At 46.9% G+C, this 15,762-nt stretch overlaps 1 long non-coding RNA gene across 1 annotated transcript; it reads left to right on the top strand.

The window, feature by feature from the left end:
* Window positions 1-1,212: 1,212 nt before the first annotated feature.
* Window positions 1,213-14,817, top strand: LOC310902183. The gene is made up of 2 exons (XR_014586541.1): window positions 1,213-3,722; window positions 13,932-14,817. It is a non-coding gene; the product is annotated as an uncharacterized lncRNA (long non-coding RNA).
* Window positions 14,818-15,762: the final 945 nt, after the last annotated feature.

Below are 15,762 nucleotides of genomic sequence, written 5' to 3'. Positions count from 1 at the left end.
GGAAGGGCTCTCCCACCTCCCCAGAGCACCCCTGGGTGCTGCTAGGGGCAATGCCACCTGGATTCAGGGTTGGTGTTGGCGTGCTCCGAGCAGCGCAGCCCGTGAGCGCCTGCCCTGGGCAGCCGGGCACGCTGCTGACACCCCCCATGCCGAAGGCAGCCCCCGTCTGTCTGCACTGGACGCTCATTTGTCATGATCCAGTGATGTGAGAGGCTTTGTATTAACCTTTCACAGGCCCCCAGGAGCCAGCTGCTGCAGCCTGCGTGGGGCAGAGCGAGGACCCAGAACGAGAGCTGGGGCCTTGGGAGCCGGCGGCAGGACTCCTCTTCGCTCAAGGGCAGGATTTCACCGGGTATCTAGGCTTGGGGAGGCACGGATACGGCCAGCAATACGGTTCTGCAGGTCCCTCTGCTCCGGCCCGTGTGGCAAGGGCGTTGTTGATGCATAAATTGCTTTTTTTCTTCGTCTACCGGTTGTTTATCGTGTTATAACATTGCCCGTAGCAGGATGGGGAGAATATTAGAGAGTTTAGGCACTGCGATGCTTGTGTCACGATCACATAGAAATTTGTTACTACAGTTAACATTTAAAGTAGGGAATATAAATTAAAGGAACGTATATTCCTGCTTTTCCCACATAGAAATACACTATCAGCGTACAAAATGTTGCTGTAACTCAACAGAAAACCAAAAACATGTTAGACCCCAGCTTCTAGCGAGCCAGATTTCTTCAGAGAGATTTCAGCAGGCAGGCTGCCAAGTTGGGAACTGCAGCCACGGAGATATATTTCTTTTTGCTCCGGCTCATTAGCAAGAAGCAGCTGTTAGTTCATTCAGTATTAATGTCAGCCATAATGAAAGACACCCACTTGTAGGAAGAGGTGAATTTGGAGAGAACTATAAAGAAGGACTCTGTGCCAAATTACACGGTATCAGTCAGGGTGGTTGAATTATAACAAGACTCAATTTTTGTGAAACCATAAAGGAATAATGATAAAAGTAGAAAAGATGTGCATAGTCCTGACTCAGCAGACTCTAACCATAATGCACGCACTTGACTTGAAATTAATGCAACGTATAAAATTAAGAGGAATTTTGCTGGGATGACTTCAAATGTTGAAACCTAAGATATATACATATATATATGTACGATACTGTTCATGCTTGATGCAACCCGACTCTGCGGCTGCTTAGAAAATTTGCCCCAGGGAATATCAGAAAAAGCCTCCTGAAATGAAACTCACTTCATTTATTTTCCACTTCTGGAAGTGTAGGACAAGACTTTACAAACATTTAACCATTTTTCTGCCTTTTAAGAGCTAAAAAGGAAGCAGTAAATATGCAGGAAGGGCATTCATTGTATAATGGAGCTAGAAAACATGGAATCAAAGTATTCATTGGAGGAAATTTTTTCTTTTTTTTCTTTTCTTCTCAGAAGTATACAGGGATGGGGCTACTAAACAAGGGGAGGATAGGAAAGAAAATAACCCAGAACAAGCAGGCTTTGCTTGCAGCCATGGGGAGTAGCTGGACTTGCTCCTTTTATACAAAATCCAGACAGAAGCTACTGACTTGGCTGTATAGAAGAGGGGAGCAGCAGAGCTGCCACCTGCGGCACGAAGCTGCCCGCGGGGCTGGGGCTGAGCCCGCAGCCTGAGGAGACAGGGCAAGGGCTGGGCACCCACGGGAACTGAGCTCTGGGGCACCAGAAGGTGGCTGGAGCAGGCTGCTGGGGGAGCGCAGACAGCCCAAATACCTCCCGCGCCTGGTGCACGGATAAATAAAATACTTCAGCTGCCAATGCTGCAGATGTGGCACCATCAGTGTTCCGCGTGCCCTCTAAGAGAGGATAAAAAAGTGCGATTGCGGAATAAACGATGAGTTCATTTATGTTACAGAGATGCTGCCTCGTCTCCTGTTGAAGACAGCCTCATCTAGCATCACACTGGTGTGCATGCAGTCTCTTTGCTTCTAGCAAATCATGTCGATTCTCTTTCTCTCTGCTCCCCCGTTGGTATTAAAAACCTTTCCAGCAGGACTCCAGCAGGCTGCCAGAGGAGAAGGCAACTGTGCGCTGAGCGCTGCCAGGAGTAAACCGAGTGCGTGCACACCTTTGCCAACCTGTTTCACTCATACCCACCTTGGGGTCTTCTTGTTACTACAGCAGGCTCAAAATCCGAGGGCTGAAACCCGATTTTGAAGCCCACCGAGCCTCTTTAAGGCTGGCTTAGCAAATCCTCCTGTTGCGTCCCACGCCGCCCCGACCCCGCCGCACTGCTGCATGCCGCGGCCCTGCCACCGCCGCCCCCCAGACCCATGGCACGGCTGAGGGACCAGGCTCCTGCTGCCCCTCCTGCTCCTTCCTCTCAGTTCAATCCCGTGTTGTCGGGGTTTGCAGCATGGGAAAATGCACGGCAGCCCAGGGCGAAGGAGGACATCCCCGCGTGCCGCAGGCGCGGTCGGGAAGGGAGGGGACGGGAGCAGCCCAGCGCGCGGGGCCGGGCGTTCGCTGGGCAGCGGTGCCGTGCGGGGAGCCCTGACGGGGTTCGGTCATGTCGTGGTGCTTTTGTGGTCAGGAGATGAGGGCATTACCCTGTTACTGTGATGCTTGAAGCCATTTGTACGTGTCTCAGAGAAATGTACAGTTAACATATACAAAACACAGAAACATTTGAGTAATTTTTAAAATTAAAAAAATTAACAAAGGACCAAACCCAGCGTGTATGTTCAGGGCCCCAGAGCCACCACGGCCGCTGCTGCTGTAAGCCAGCCCCATGCCTGGCCGGGGGACACGATGTGCGTGCCACCAGCCACAGGGTGACTGACACAGAGCAGAAAGCGTGCGGGCTTGGGACGTGTCGTCTGTTAAAGCCAGTAACGCGGACAGAGCTGTGCTCTCTGCGCTCCTGCAGAAATCCGAGCCGTTTTTTGTGCATGGCAACTTCAGGGAGTTTTATGGATTTAAAGTCGGCGTGATTGCGAGGGGTGGAAAGAAAGAAAATGCGAGATCGGAGATAAGAGATGGGAAAGCAAACACTGAGAGCTGATTGGGGCTAAGCAGAGAGAAATCAAATTCTCATTGCAGCTTTTTAACAGATAAAATCCAAATCAAAGCAAATGTGATGAAATGGCAGTATTAGAAATGTATTGTAACAGGAAAGATCGTGTGCTGCTAACTGTACTTCGAAGCGTGCCCGAGCTGTACGCCTGTGACTCGTGTGAGGTCAGGCGGGCCTGCACCCAAAGGAGCCCGGCTGCACCCAAAGGAGCCCGGCTGCACCCAAAGGAGCTCGGCTGCCATCACCCAGAGCTGCCCCATGTGTAGGAGGAGCTGCCAGGGCGGGTCGGGAGGGTCATCGCCTTCACTGCCCACACCTGGGGGAATCCCACCCCCATGCAGCGGGGGGAGCAAGAGGGGATAAAAAGGGTGGGTAGGGCAGGCCCCTGCTTCTGGAGGGGTGGTCAGCAGGGGGGGGGCTGCCTCGAAGGGTGCCCTGAGAATTTGTATTGTGGCTTGGTTTGTGCCTTTTTGTCATCCTCCTGCAGCCACTGGGGCCCTTGACGCTGCCTTGTGTGTGCAGGCTGGGCCAGTGCTGGAGCTGAAAATAACCTGTTACAGGTGTTGTGCCCTTGTACCTTCCTGGCAACTGGCAAGCAGAAGACTTTTTTTTTACAGGAGTGTGTGTCTGGCATTCCTTTGAAAAGCTCTTGCACAACTTATGGGTAAGTAGGTGCCTGAAACTTAATTTATTTAATGGTAGGTAGGTAGCCTAACTCTGAGCTAGGCCAAGCATCATTTTATGGCAACAAAATGGTCTTAGCTTTTGCATGTGGAATAACACTTGTGCTTGTCTTAATGTTAAACTTGTGATGGTGAGAGGGGAAGCCCAGCGGGGGTGGTCAGAGGCTGGAAGAGGGCTGGATGGTAAAATCAGGGTGCTGCCCTCCTCTTCCTGCTCCTCGCTGGCTGGTCTCATGCCTCTGGTCCTGCTCACGGGCTGCTTGCTTGTGGTGCTTTGCAGCTACCCATCCCGGCATGGTGCTGGGGTGAAACGTTCCAGTCCGTAATCTGAGTGCAGCACTGAGCTTACCTTTTGAGAGCTTCATGTTTTACTGGCTGTCTTTCCCAGGTCATAGCTGCAGTGTCTCCTAACAGTGCTTTTGCATCTTTGCTGTGTGAGAAAGCAAAGCGTGGGCTCACAGCTGTTTCTACAACAATAGGGGTGTCAGTGTGCACGCAGGTTTTTAGGTGAAAGTGATGAAAATAACCACTTCTTGAGCTTGGCTTTGCTCCCTGAGGTCGCACCTCGTTTAAAATCCTCAAACTTTTTCCACCAAGGGGACAATGCACAGAGGGATTTCAGCTGCTGCTTGTTTTTCCTTACCTAGGGAAGCAGGTTTTTAGGGGCAATCTATTATGAGCTCCTTGGCATTAGCCATGTATTTTATACAGGTGCTGGAGGAATATGTAAACTGTAGCATCTCTTCAGTTTGGTATGGGGTAGTTATAAATGCCTAGACCAAAAATAGCCTTATCAGAAAAGCTCTGTTCTCATTAGGAAATTCAAATGTGCGATGATTTTGCATGTGCATATATTAAGTAATCTGGTTTCAAGGATTCCCATGGAGTAACGTGGTGTGGTTAGACTATGGGCCATAAGTGGTGGCGAGCGGGGAACAAGCCTGAAGCTGCTGTAGACACTTATATGTGGGTAGTATTTTAAGAAATTAGGTACTACTCTGAGCAGTGTTTATGCTAATTTGATTTCCTTGTACCTTACTCTCCTCCAAACTCTCAGAACATTTTTTGAGGAGGGGAAGCGGTGAGAGTGTCCTTTCTCAGGGTGTGGATTCAAGCTTACAGAAATTCCCTGTGCCTGGGAATCACCTTTCCACTACTCGGGGTGAAGCACTGTCCCCACGAGCATAATTTTGTAGCAGGCAAGCTAAATGAGCGTGGTGAAATACTGGTACCTGGGCTTTCTACCGGCATGGCAGCGGAGTGCTTCTGCAGCTGGAGGCCACGAGTGGGGAAGAACAAGGCTGGAGGTTGTGGTGGCATCACCTGCTGAAGTCCCTGGTTCGCCCCTGTCGTGAGGCCTCTGAGCGGAGGACTGGGAGGAGAGGAGCAAGGCCCTCTGGTTTCCCTGGTATTTAGGAATAAGGCCTTCTGGCTTCCCTGGTATTTCTCTGACAAACCCTTTGCCACGGGGTTGTGGTCCTCACTCTGTCACCAGGGCAGGGGCTCTGGTCCCCATCGGGTGGTGGCAGCCTGGGTCCCTGCTTGAGGCAGGAGCAGATCAGAGGCTGGGTTAGAGGCCTGTTTAGCATGTCGAAATTCTGCAAGCGGACCGAAATGTGTCATTTTAAGTACCTCACGGGAGATACTTGAGCCTCTTCGCACTGAGCAGAGCCCCTTGTATTGCTGGGGATGTGCTACTGGCTGAAGTGCAGCTGTGACTGGTGCATTAAAAACATTTTTGAATGAAGCCACAATTAAACTCTTTTCCCTGAGTGAGGTAGTATATGAGGTAAGAGGCATCCGTTTGCAGCTGTCACCATTAGCCACACATCATCAGGTCACTTTACCTGGTGGCTCATACAGCCAGCTGTGAAACCCTGCATTACGTGCATTGCTGAGAGATCTCCAGGTGAGCCTGACCGAGAATCACAGTCAGAGGAGCAGTGGGTTTCAAGGTGAAATCTCCCTTTGCAGGTTGTAATGAAGGTGTACAAGCTGTGTGCTTGCTTTATTTGCTAGGTAATGTTCTCTGTCTTCATCACAGGGCAAAACCAAGTGGGAGAAAATCCTCATTTAGGGGCATCATTTTGCTCTCAAGTTGAGGAAAAAAGTGCATGAATAAGTGGAAGACTTGAGGAAAATAACCATTTATAATAGCAGAGTGCAGTAATTACTGCACAAGGCAACATTTGTAACTTCGGGGACTTGTGGATTAGACAAGTTCTAGAAGCACAAATGTATTTTTATTATCCTGAGACATGTTCTCTTATTCCCTGCCACTTCACAACCAGAGCATTGCTGGATTTTGTTGTTTGACAGCTTAATGTATGCTTTCCCTACAGTCACAGAGCTGATGGTTAACACAGGTACAGAGGGGGATGTTGCCAATATTTTATTCTCGAGCCAGGTAAATGACTGGAGAAGTACGTGCATCTCTGATTAATTGGATGGCTTGCTGACTTGTTTGCTCTGCAGCAGTGACGATTACAGCTGTAACAGGACGTGACCCTCTCAGTGGGATGGCAGGGGCTGTTTCCCTGGCTGTGGCAGCTTCTCGTGCCCCCATGCTGGCAGCCAGGCACCCCTGCACGGGGAGGGTGAGGAGGGGCTGCCTGTGCCTCGCAGCGGGCACGGGCTGTGCCGCCTGCCGCCCCTTCTGCCTCACCGGGGGAACCTTACCCTACTGTTAACACATACATCTCTTCTGCTAATGGCCCTTTGGGGATCTCGGCACCAGATAAAGAACCGAGTGCTTCAGTAGCACCCCGCAGCGCTGGAAGCTCCTGGCCTGGCAGGGACTCCTGTGGGCGCAGAAACCAAGCGGAGCCAGGGACCGAACTTGTAGAAATGCTGTCGAAGTGCAGGCCTGGCTAGTAAATACATCGTCTGGTTGTCCCTGAGGGAAGGCTAGGAGAGGTGTTTGAGAGCCTGGCAGATCATAGATCCAAGCTGTGTTGGAAGCTGTTATTTTTAAAACACTTTAGGAATGAGCTACTTCAAAGTGTATGTAAACTAAAAATATTACTTCTAATAAGCCATATCTTATTTAGCAGTATGAACACAGTTCTAAATCCTCGCTTTCCAGAGAGATGTAGTGTGCAATCCAAGGCTATAAAATGTTGAACTCAGCAAGCTGCTCTCCGCCTGACAGCCAGGTAGTGATTAACTTAAATGATGTCTTTCTACACGGGGTGTTTCGATGTCTAATGAACTTCTGGATAATGCTGATTGCAATCAGTTCTCTGTCCAAAATTCACAGAATGATGGCTTTTCTATTTTGCAAATAATTCAGAGACTTTAAGCGTACATCTTCTGCCAACTGTCCAATGAATATTAATCTATTTGCAATAAACTGCCTTATGAATAATTCGCTTCACAAATGAGTGAGTTTAAGATATTGCAGAGTTAAATGAACCATTGGCAAAGTATATCTTGTAAATATTGCCTGTTATTGGGACTTGTTTGAGTTTTGTTGCATACTTTTATCCCTTCATCTATGAACACATTGCAAAGAGGGGCTTAACTTTTCCTAATCGCTCTCTTTATTGTCCCTATTGAAATGTTGGATGGATTTCTTAGATTACAACAGTAATGGCCCATTGCTAAGCGGAAAAGACTGAATGGCTACCAGCCAGCGAGGAACAGAAGGCAGAGGATGAGAGAATACCTTGATTAAAATAAGGGCTGAGGGCACCTGAGTTCAGATTTTGGGTTGGTCTTAAATTACCTCTATTAACCAGGGCAGAACTTTCATCCTGCCTCTGTTCCCAATGTTATAAGGTAAGGATATTCCTTTTGTTTAATTTTTTTCATGAGAATGCTTGGGCGCCTTATTAAGCAAGCGTCCTGCTTAGCACAAAAGGAAGCTGATCTTTTCTTAGGGTGCTAAATTCTGTTAATATATTAAGTTTGCAAAGCTTAACCAAATGCAGCTGAGATGAGTATAAAATGAACAAATGTCTCAGGCCTGTGTTTCTGCCCTAGTTGTGCTGGGTGCCCATCGCTGCTGCTCCTGCAATGCTGCAGGGGCTGGGGAGGAGGGCAGCAGGGCTCCAAGGGGTCTCCACAGTTACTTAGCCATAAATTAATTCGTCAGTGTCTCTGAGATCTCTGCCTTCAGGAAGCTTCACTTCAATATTGTAGTGTCAAATGGTGTGTAAAGGTAGCCAAGCAAGTAGTAGTGTGCCAAGAGGTGTCTTCAAGAAGTGTTTTTCCGCAGCTGCTGGCACGAAATCCCCAGCAGACACAGCGCTGGCCTCATTAGCTCCTGCACCTCCCTCGGGATGGGGATGGCGAAGGGGGGCTGCCAGGGGGACAGGGGGCTGTGGTGGGGGCAGCGGCTCCCTGCTGGGGGAGCAGCGCGCCGAGAAGAGGAGGAACTGCTCCTGTTTGCAGAACGGTTGCCTAAATCTCAACAAATCAGTGTTGGCTTAGCGTGCTATTTTCCTGTTGTGCTCTTAGTTTGAAGCGTTACTCATTTCTGTAGGTGAGCATCAAACAGGCGATATTAAGATTGGCCTTTAAAAACCACAAAAATAATCAAACCCCATGAGCTTAGTTATTAATCACTTAAACTGCAGTGAAAAACTGTAAACTGCTTCCTTTGAAATAAAAGATCCAGTAAACTGGAGAAAGCCATTTTAAAGGAAATGATTGGAGCAGGTAGATTAGTTATTCCCTTGAAACTATTCTCACCTTGACTTTTTGGGAGCTCTCGCTTAAAAAAAAACCTTAAACTAGAAATTAGTCATAATGTCAGTGGCATACTTTAATCTGCAATTTAAAACATATTAAAAAACTAGACTCTATTTGTATTTAAAGCTTTCGAAGCTCTTGCTATGCCATATTATAGGAATATCTTCATAATTGCTCAAAATTCACTTTTTTGTTGTTGAAGAATGTCATTTGCATGTGGAAGAGCAAACGGGGAGGGAAATACGCCACTTTGTTTGCATTGTATAATCCAGTGATGGAAGATTTTTTTTTTTGAGGGAACATAGATGCTTTGTCAGCAAGTTATCCTTTTCCTTTCCTTTTTAGAATGCTACCTGTGACTTCTACCAAGAGTGCCGGTGGCTGGACTCTATTTTAATTCACACAATTAGTGTTTCAATATTGTGACGGGTTCATCAAAATCACCTAGCTGCAAACTTCTGACTAATTAGAAGTTGGCTGTACAGGGAATATGAATCCATTTCCTCTGAGAAATGAGGTGCGACATGAATCTCTCTGCTTCCAAACCCAGAATGGTTAAAGAATTTAGCAATTTGTGAAAATATGCAAGCTGTACAGACAGATAAGGCTCGCTTATGAATAACATTACCCTATACCTCTCATCTGACGCTCTTATCCTTTTTATGCCATTGCTGCAAAGATTGCTAAGTAGATAATAGAGCCATTTGTAAATTAAACAAAATGGTTTTTTATAAGTTGTTATTCTAACATTTCAATTTGTTTTTCTCTTTCTGCTTTGGGCAACTCGGAGACGACCCATTTCCTTGGCTCTCATTAGCGCAGCGCTGGCTGCGGGGGGCACGGCGGGCCCTGCCGAAGGGCCTGGTGTCCGTCCCGCTGTGGGTGGCGGTGCCTCTGCTGGGCAGGTCCCCGTGCAAACAGGCGGTTTGTGCGGTTCCAAGCCAGAAGGCACTGCCTTCCCTGGGCGCAGTTCGGTAACGAGCCAGTCTGTCCTCAGCGAGCTGGCGGCTCCTTCCTCGTGCTGTCCCGACAGCTCTGGGCACGCCACGGAGCTGCCAGGGCAGGAGCTGCCACAGCCCACCCAGCCCTGGGACCTCTTCCTGGAGAAGTCCTGTGCTTAACGAGAGGCTGTGACCCCAATAAAACCCATGCAGAGCAACAGCAGCGTCTTCAGCAAAGCTCTGGCCACTCTGTCCCCAGAGCTGCCGCTGACCCTGCAGGCAGCTGCCCACGTGTGGCTGGGAAGGTCAGGAAGGAGCTGGTTTGCGGAGGTGATTAATCAACTTTCTTCTTTTATAGAAAATTAATTAGGCTATTATCAGGGGCTCGGCAGCAGCAGGTTGCCATGTGGTTCTCGTGTGTGGGTGTAGTCCTGAAGGTTTTCTGAATCTTTTAATTACTAGTCATGAGCGCAGCGAAGTCTTGTGAAGATGTGCCTTTGGAGGAAAATATTAATATGATCTGGATGGGAGGCTGTGGGGAATGTTTCCAGCCAGGTACCTGGAGGCAGACCTGCTTGAAACAGTCTCTGGGAGAAATAAAACCAGAAGGAACAATTCTGTGTGTTTGAATCAACATTGCAACAGCAGCAGGGGTATATACATTATGTTTTTAATTTCAACAATCTTATCAAATCTGGCTACCACAGAAAGGGTTTCAGAGGGCCTTTAGCATTGCCAATATTTTTCTCTACTGAAGCACCCATTAGGGTGTTCTCTTCTGAAAAAGGTCCTTCTTGTTTTTACTTGGCTAATCTGGGCTTTTATACAGATTTTAAAGGTTTATTGCTTGGGAACAGAAAATGCCACATTCATACACAGGCTGTGTTACTGTCAGAAACTGTTATTTAATGTTCCCAAGGTATTGCTGGCGGGGTGGTGGATGGGTTAGCTGTCTCCATCAGAAGCTTTCTGTATAGCATCACCAAAAATATAAGTATTTTGTTGGTAGCTTTGAAGAAATGCACTGAAAGTACAGAATCACAGAATGGCTGAGGTTGGAAGGGACCTCTGGAGACCATCTGGCCCAACCTCTGCTGAGCAGGGTCACCTACTGCGTGTTGCTCAGGATGGCACCCAGGCAGGTTTTGAATATCTCCAGAGAAGGAGACTCCACAGCCTCTCTGGTAGCATCAGATAATATTAACTCGTCTCTAAATCTCCAGCAGGTTACTGGTTAGAGCAGTGTTTATTACCTGCAGCATTACTGGTGATGTTGTGTAGTCCTTGGCAATCCTTAAATTCGTACAGATGGTTAAAGGTGGAGGTGCTGAGCTGCTCTCATGGCAGCTGCATTCGCAGCCTGACAAAAGCAGCCAACCTTCTTTTGTGACTATCATTAGATTGTTTATGCAGGCAGAAGTTTCTGCATGTGATTTTTGTTCTGAAGATACACATTTAAAAACAAAATCACAAAACTAATAGCCTGTAATAACTCATAATGTCAATTCCTATTTTTTTCTGTGGCATTGAGGTTGACATTGAGATTACACAAATGTTTCCCTCCATCTGAGGATCTGAAAGACCTGTGTATTTTGTTTTGTTGATGAAGACAAATTCTTCAAACACTCAGTTGCATTAGCTTAATGTCTGAGTGTGTTTGTTTAGGAATATGATGATAAATTGAATTGGTCAGTGTTTGGCATACATGCGTGCAGTTGATCACTACAAAGTTTGAGGATAACATACAGAAGTTAGTTAACTGTTAAATGTATAAAATCTCCATACATAACATTGCACATGTTGCTGCCATCACATCTGCTGAAGTTTCCCTTCCACCCCAAGTTTGGTTTTGAGATTTTTTTAGAGCTACTTTTCCTTTCTTCTCTTCTGTGTAGAAATGTATCGGTGGCCTTCAATGTCCAAGTGAAGCATTTGGTAAAGATCTAGTTCTACCTGACCTTGGTTTCATCATGTGAGAGACATGAATTTGCAAGATAGTTTAAAACTTGTTTTTCTTTTAAATGACCTTTGTTCTATTTTCCTTTTCTTATTTGCTTTGCTCCTTCATCTTATTCTTCCTGCTTTTTTTTAATCATCCATCTTTGTCCTCTCAGTCTCATCCTTCTTTCTATATCTTATCCTTTTTGGTAATCTTCTATGAGACTGCTCTTTTTTTTATCTTAACACTATTGTCTTTTCATTTTATTTTAACATGTTATTTTGAACTTTAATCTCTGGACTTGCATTTTAAAAAAATGGAGGGGGAGCAGAATGGAGGGAGGTGGCCAATGTGGAGTTGCATCCACTCCCTGTTCTCAATCCATGCAGAAAGCTGACTTCTGTTGCCAGCCCTGAACTCAGAAACACCTTCCCCATCCTTGCAGACAAAAACAGACTTTCCTCCTGTATGGAGGTGATGGCTAAATTCAGGTATTAACCTTGCTGGGAACATGCTGTCCTTCAGCCCGTTTGGGCTCATGTTGGGTTGGTTACAAGAAAGGGTGAGCCCAGTGATGCTCGTCTGCACTGGTCAAGCACTGGCTAGACATCAGCAGAACATTTTCTGGTAATCTAATCTCACAAATTCTGCACTGCTATTGAAAGGGGGGAAAAAGTGATTCAGAATCTGTTTGACTCAACAGATAGTGTCTACCCTCCCTGTAAATGCAGCTTGACCATCTATGGAAGAAATATGATCTATTTAGTTTCATATTTCAGACTTCAGCTTCAACTAGTGCAGCAGTAATGAATCATTGACCCTAGAAAAATATCACTGATTTGATTAATTAGCACTTAAAAGAACTGCTCGGATAGGAAACTTTCAAAGGTTGGAAATAATGCTGGTATTTTATTTGTCCTTTCATTAACTGGATTCTTAAGAAAAATTCTGGCATGATGATTTTTATGGGGATCGTTTCAGTTGGTGCAATGTAGCCTCTGATTAGGTCATCTTTATCAGAAATATTGTGATACATCGATCACAAGAAAACTTCAAAGAAGTTGATTTTATTTGACAGAGTTGGAATTTCTCTTTAGAACCAACTTTTTAAATTCAGAAAGCATGGGATCTGTTCAGAATGGGTAATGTATGCATTCCTTTTTATTCATAAAAGATAGAATTAAACTGTTTCCCTGTTTTCAAAGAAATCCCTCCCACTCCAGCACTTCTGCTGGAAGCAGTGTCTGGTTTTGCCCATCACTGACGCGCCTGCACGCGAGTGAAGGAGCAGCTCCCCTGCTGCAGGAGCAGCTCGTGTACCCCGTGTCCTGTGTGCGGAGTTTGGTGCTGAGGGAGGCGACAAGCTCTGCGCAGCAGTGAAGTATGTAAGGGCTGACTGGTGCCGCTGCACCATCTTTTTAATATCTCTGCTGTGCTGAAGCACTACTGAGCTCAGTGTTTGCTCTAGATGTGTACCCAAGAGCCTTATCAGTGGAGCAAACGAGCTATTAAGGAGTCAGAAAAGGCATTGAAGTGCAACATTTGCTCTTGCTACAGGGAGTGAAAAGACTTGCATGTGACCAGTGAATAGTGGAGAACGGTTTGAGTGTGGATGCTCAGCAGATATCTGGAGGTGTGATTAAAGGACTACAATTAAGGGATACCTGGACTGTGACTAAGGCACTTGCAACAGAAAGGAGGGGTGTCTGTGTCTGCAGGGGCTGTGGTTTGACAGTGGCCTGGGGCTCAGCACATCTCCCACCTTTTTGGTGCTTTCTGGTAGACCATGGCAGAATTGTAGAGGCTGACATGAAGTCCCCCGGGGCTGCCTTGCCACAGGAAGAACACTGGGATTTGCTCTCTGTAATCCAGAAAGATCTGTCTCTGGTGAATTGAGACCTATGCATTTCATGAAACCCATAAGCTAACCTAATGACTTCAGTTTTGCAAGAACTGGAGTCTCTGTTCTTAAAAGGCCCTGGAAAGAAAAGGGGAAAATGTTTGCATTTTAATTTCCTTTAGGAATGGATATGTTCAGTGGTAATTTAGAAGTTAATCTCAAAACAAGTTACAGTATTATCATTGTATGATATAATGCTATTACATGTTAATTAAATTAATTGAAGTGTGTTAACTGGTAATTAGTCAAATGTACTTTAATTGGATAGATGGCATTATGGCACAGGGAATAGAGCTTGACAGACACATCTTACAGACGTCTGCTCTCCTACCTTTGGCTTTTCTACCTCCGTAGTAAATAGGCTTTGCATTTCATGTTGCTGAACTTTACATGAGCTTTTTTCTGTGAATTGTGCCTTTGGGATATCCTTTGATCCATGGTGCTTATTGGATTAAAACTACTTTAATAACTGCATAAAGCTATGTTTGGATTAAGGAGGAAAATTAACACATTGAGGAAGGAAATAACGAGAGTGCGCCTAGCTCACTGACTTCAGGCTCCTCGCATGAGCAAAATCTGTCAGCACGCAGCGTTCCGGTTTTTGTCGAATATCACTTATCAGTAGGGAAAAGAACATGTTTACTAAACTTAAATGTCCCTAAAAGTATGCCATTTGCAATTACAACATATTTAAACATGTCGGTGCCCCTTGCAGGAGGGCAGAGTAGCCCTATCAGTGCGAGCTGCAAGTGAGACAAGACAAGTGAGGATCTGCGCTGGATGCTGGATCATTTTTAGCCGTAAATGGTGTAAAACTCGACATTGCACTTCTCAGCGCTGTGCTGCAGCAGTCCCATGTCTGTGTGAGCCTGGGGGAGACCAGCAGAGGATCGCCACGTGTGGAGCTCTCCTCAGCTCAAACCAGAGCTGCGTTGTGCTTAGAGCTGGCCCGAGGTGAAGGCCCAATGCTTTCCTCTCTTGGTAGAAGAGCCTCTACCAGTGCAGCCACAGCCTCCAAGTGTTACAGCAGGGCCTTGGGGCAGTCTGTGGATATGTTGTGCTGTGCTCGGGGGGAGGCCGGGGCTGTCCTGGGCCGCCCGGTGCCACCACAGGCCTGTCGCTCCCCACGGGCCTGCCGCTGCCAGGCGCTCAGCAGCCGGCTCCCACTCCTCCGCCGTGCTGCTTCCAGCAGAAGTTTGTTGTCATCTGTTATGACTAGCAATTTGATCGGATCTTATGGTTTGGCAATTCTTTCTGGGAAGATCCCAACACAAATCTATACTGTCTAGGGTGACTGCTTAGAGATGAGATTAACTTTTTTTCCCGAGCGTTGTTTTCATTCTGCTCTAGTGTAATGATCATAGATACATTGGATTTTTCTGTTTACAGCAGTGTGACAGGCTGGAAAGGAAAAATCATGTACAGTAAGCTATTGATAATGCTTTCCTCAACTTCTTCACTCCAAAACTGAGTAAGTCAGCATGAAAAAACCTGCTACAAACCCACACAAATGTAGTGATCCCTGTTTGGGAAGCACAGGGTAGTCCCTGAAGTTGTATGTTTTTTCAGACCTGAGTTACTGACCTCCCTGCACTAGTGAATGGCATGACTGGGAGGACTTAAAACCTGCCTACTTTGAAGTGCTTCCTTTTCCTTTTGCTGTTCATAAGATTGTTCTGGTGCTGCCGGGCCCAGCACAAGCCTGTGGGTGCTCAACATGGGGGAGCTGGAGCTGCTCTGGGCCTGTCTGGCTGTGGGTGAAATAACGAGCTCCAGATCCGAAGAGGATTTCATTCATCTACAGATGATGCTCTTAAATGAACTCACTGTAAGCTCTTGCTCCAATTAAGGAATAGATGTCTTTCTTAGCACTCATTTGGCAGGAAAAAAAGATGCACTTATTTTTACTTGTGTGCTATGCTGGCATTCATACACTGAACACTTTTTTCTCTAGACCTAATACCTAGGCACCCCTGTCCAGAGAAAGGCACCGCGGTGCTGGTTATACAAATTGATTATCCTGTCCTTCCCCTTTAAAATACTTTTTTCTTCTTTTACATTTAATGCGTGTAAGTGCTTTTATGAGAACAAATCCTGCTTCAGGGGCTGCTCACTGCTGGGAGCTGCTGAGTTCTGCTCCTGGCTGCTGCAAGGGCAAGAGAACAAATTTCAGGGCTCTGGGGGCGAAGGAGCGGTGCTGGCCCACCCGTGGGTGTGAGCTGGGCGTTGTGTAGCTGCCAGCCGCTCCTCCTGCGGTCCTGTCCTGGGCACGTGCTGTGCCCTGAGGGAGGGACGTGCCCCGCAGCTCTGCAGCTCTCGCAGACAATCCTCAGGATGGGGGTCGTGTGCTGGATCGGTTTGTGCTGCTGCTGTGCTGGGGAGGATAAACGGCAAACCTGATGCCTGGCTGCATCAGAAGATCTGCTCTGTGTCAGGTTATGTCTGAGTTGAGAGCTGAAATCACCTGCAGCTGTCGGGGCGCTGCTGACATTATTACTAATGAAGTTACAGCAGAGAGGATGGGTGGAAAGTTAGGGGAGAGAGGG

The sequence above is a fragment of the Anser anser genome (assembly GCF_964211835.1).
Source record: "Anser anser genome assembly, chromosome: 7".
Lineage (NCBI taxonomy): Eukaryota > Metazoa > Chordata > Aves > Anseriformes > Anatidae > Anser > Anser anser.
This window is presented reverse-complemented; position numbering and strand designations above follow the sequence as displayed.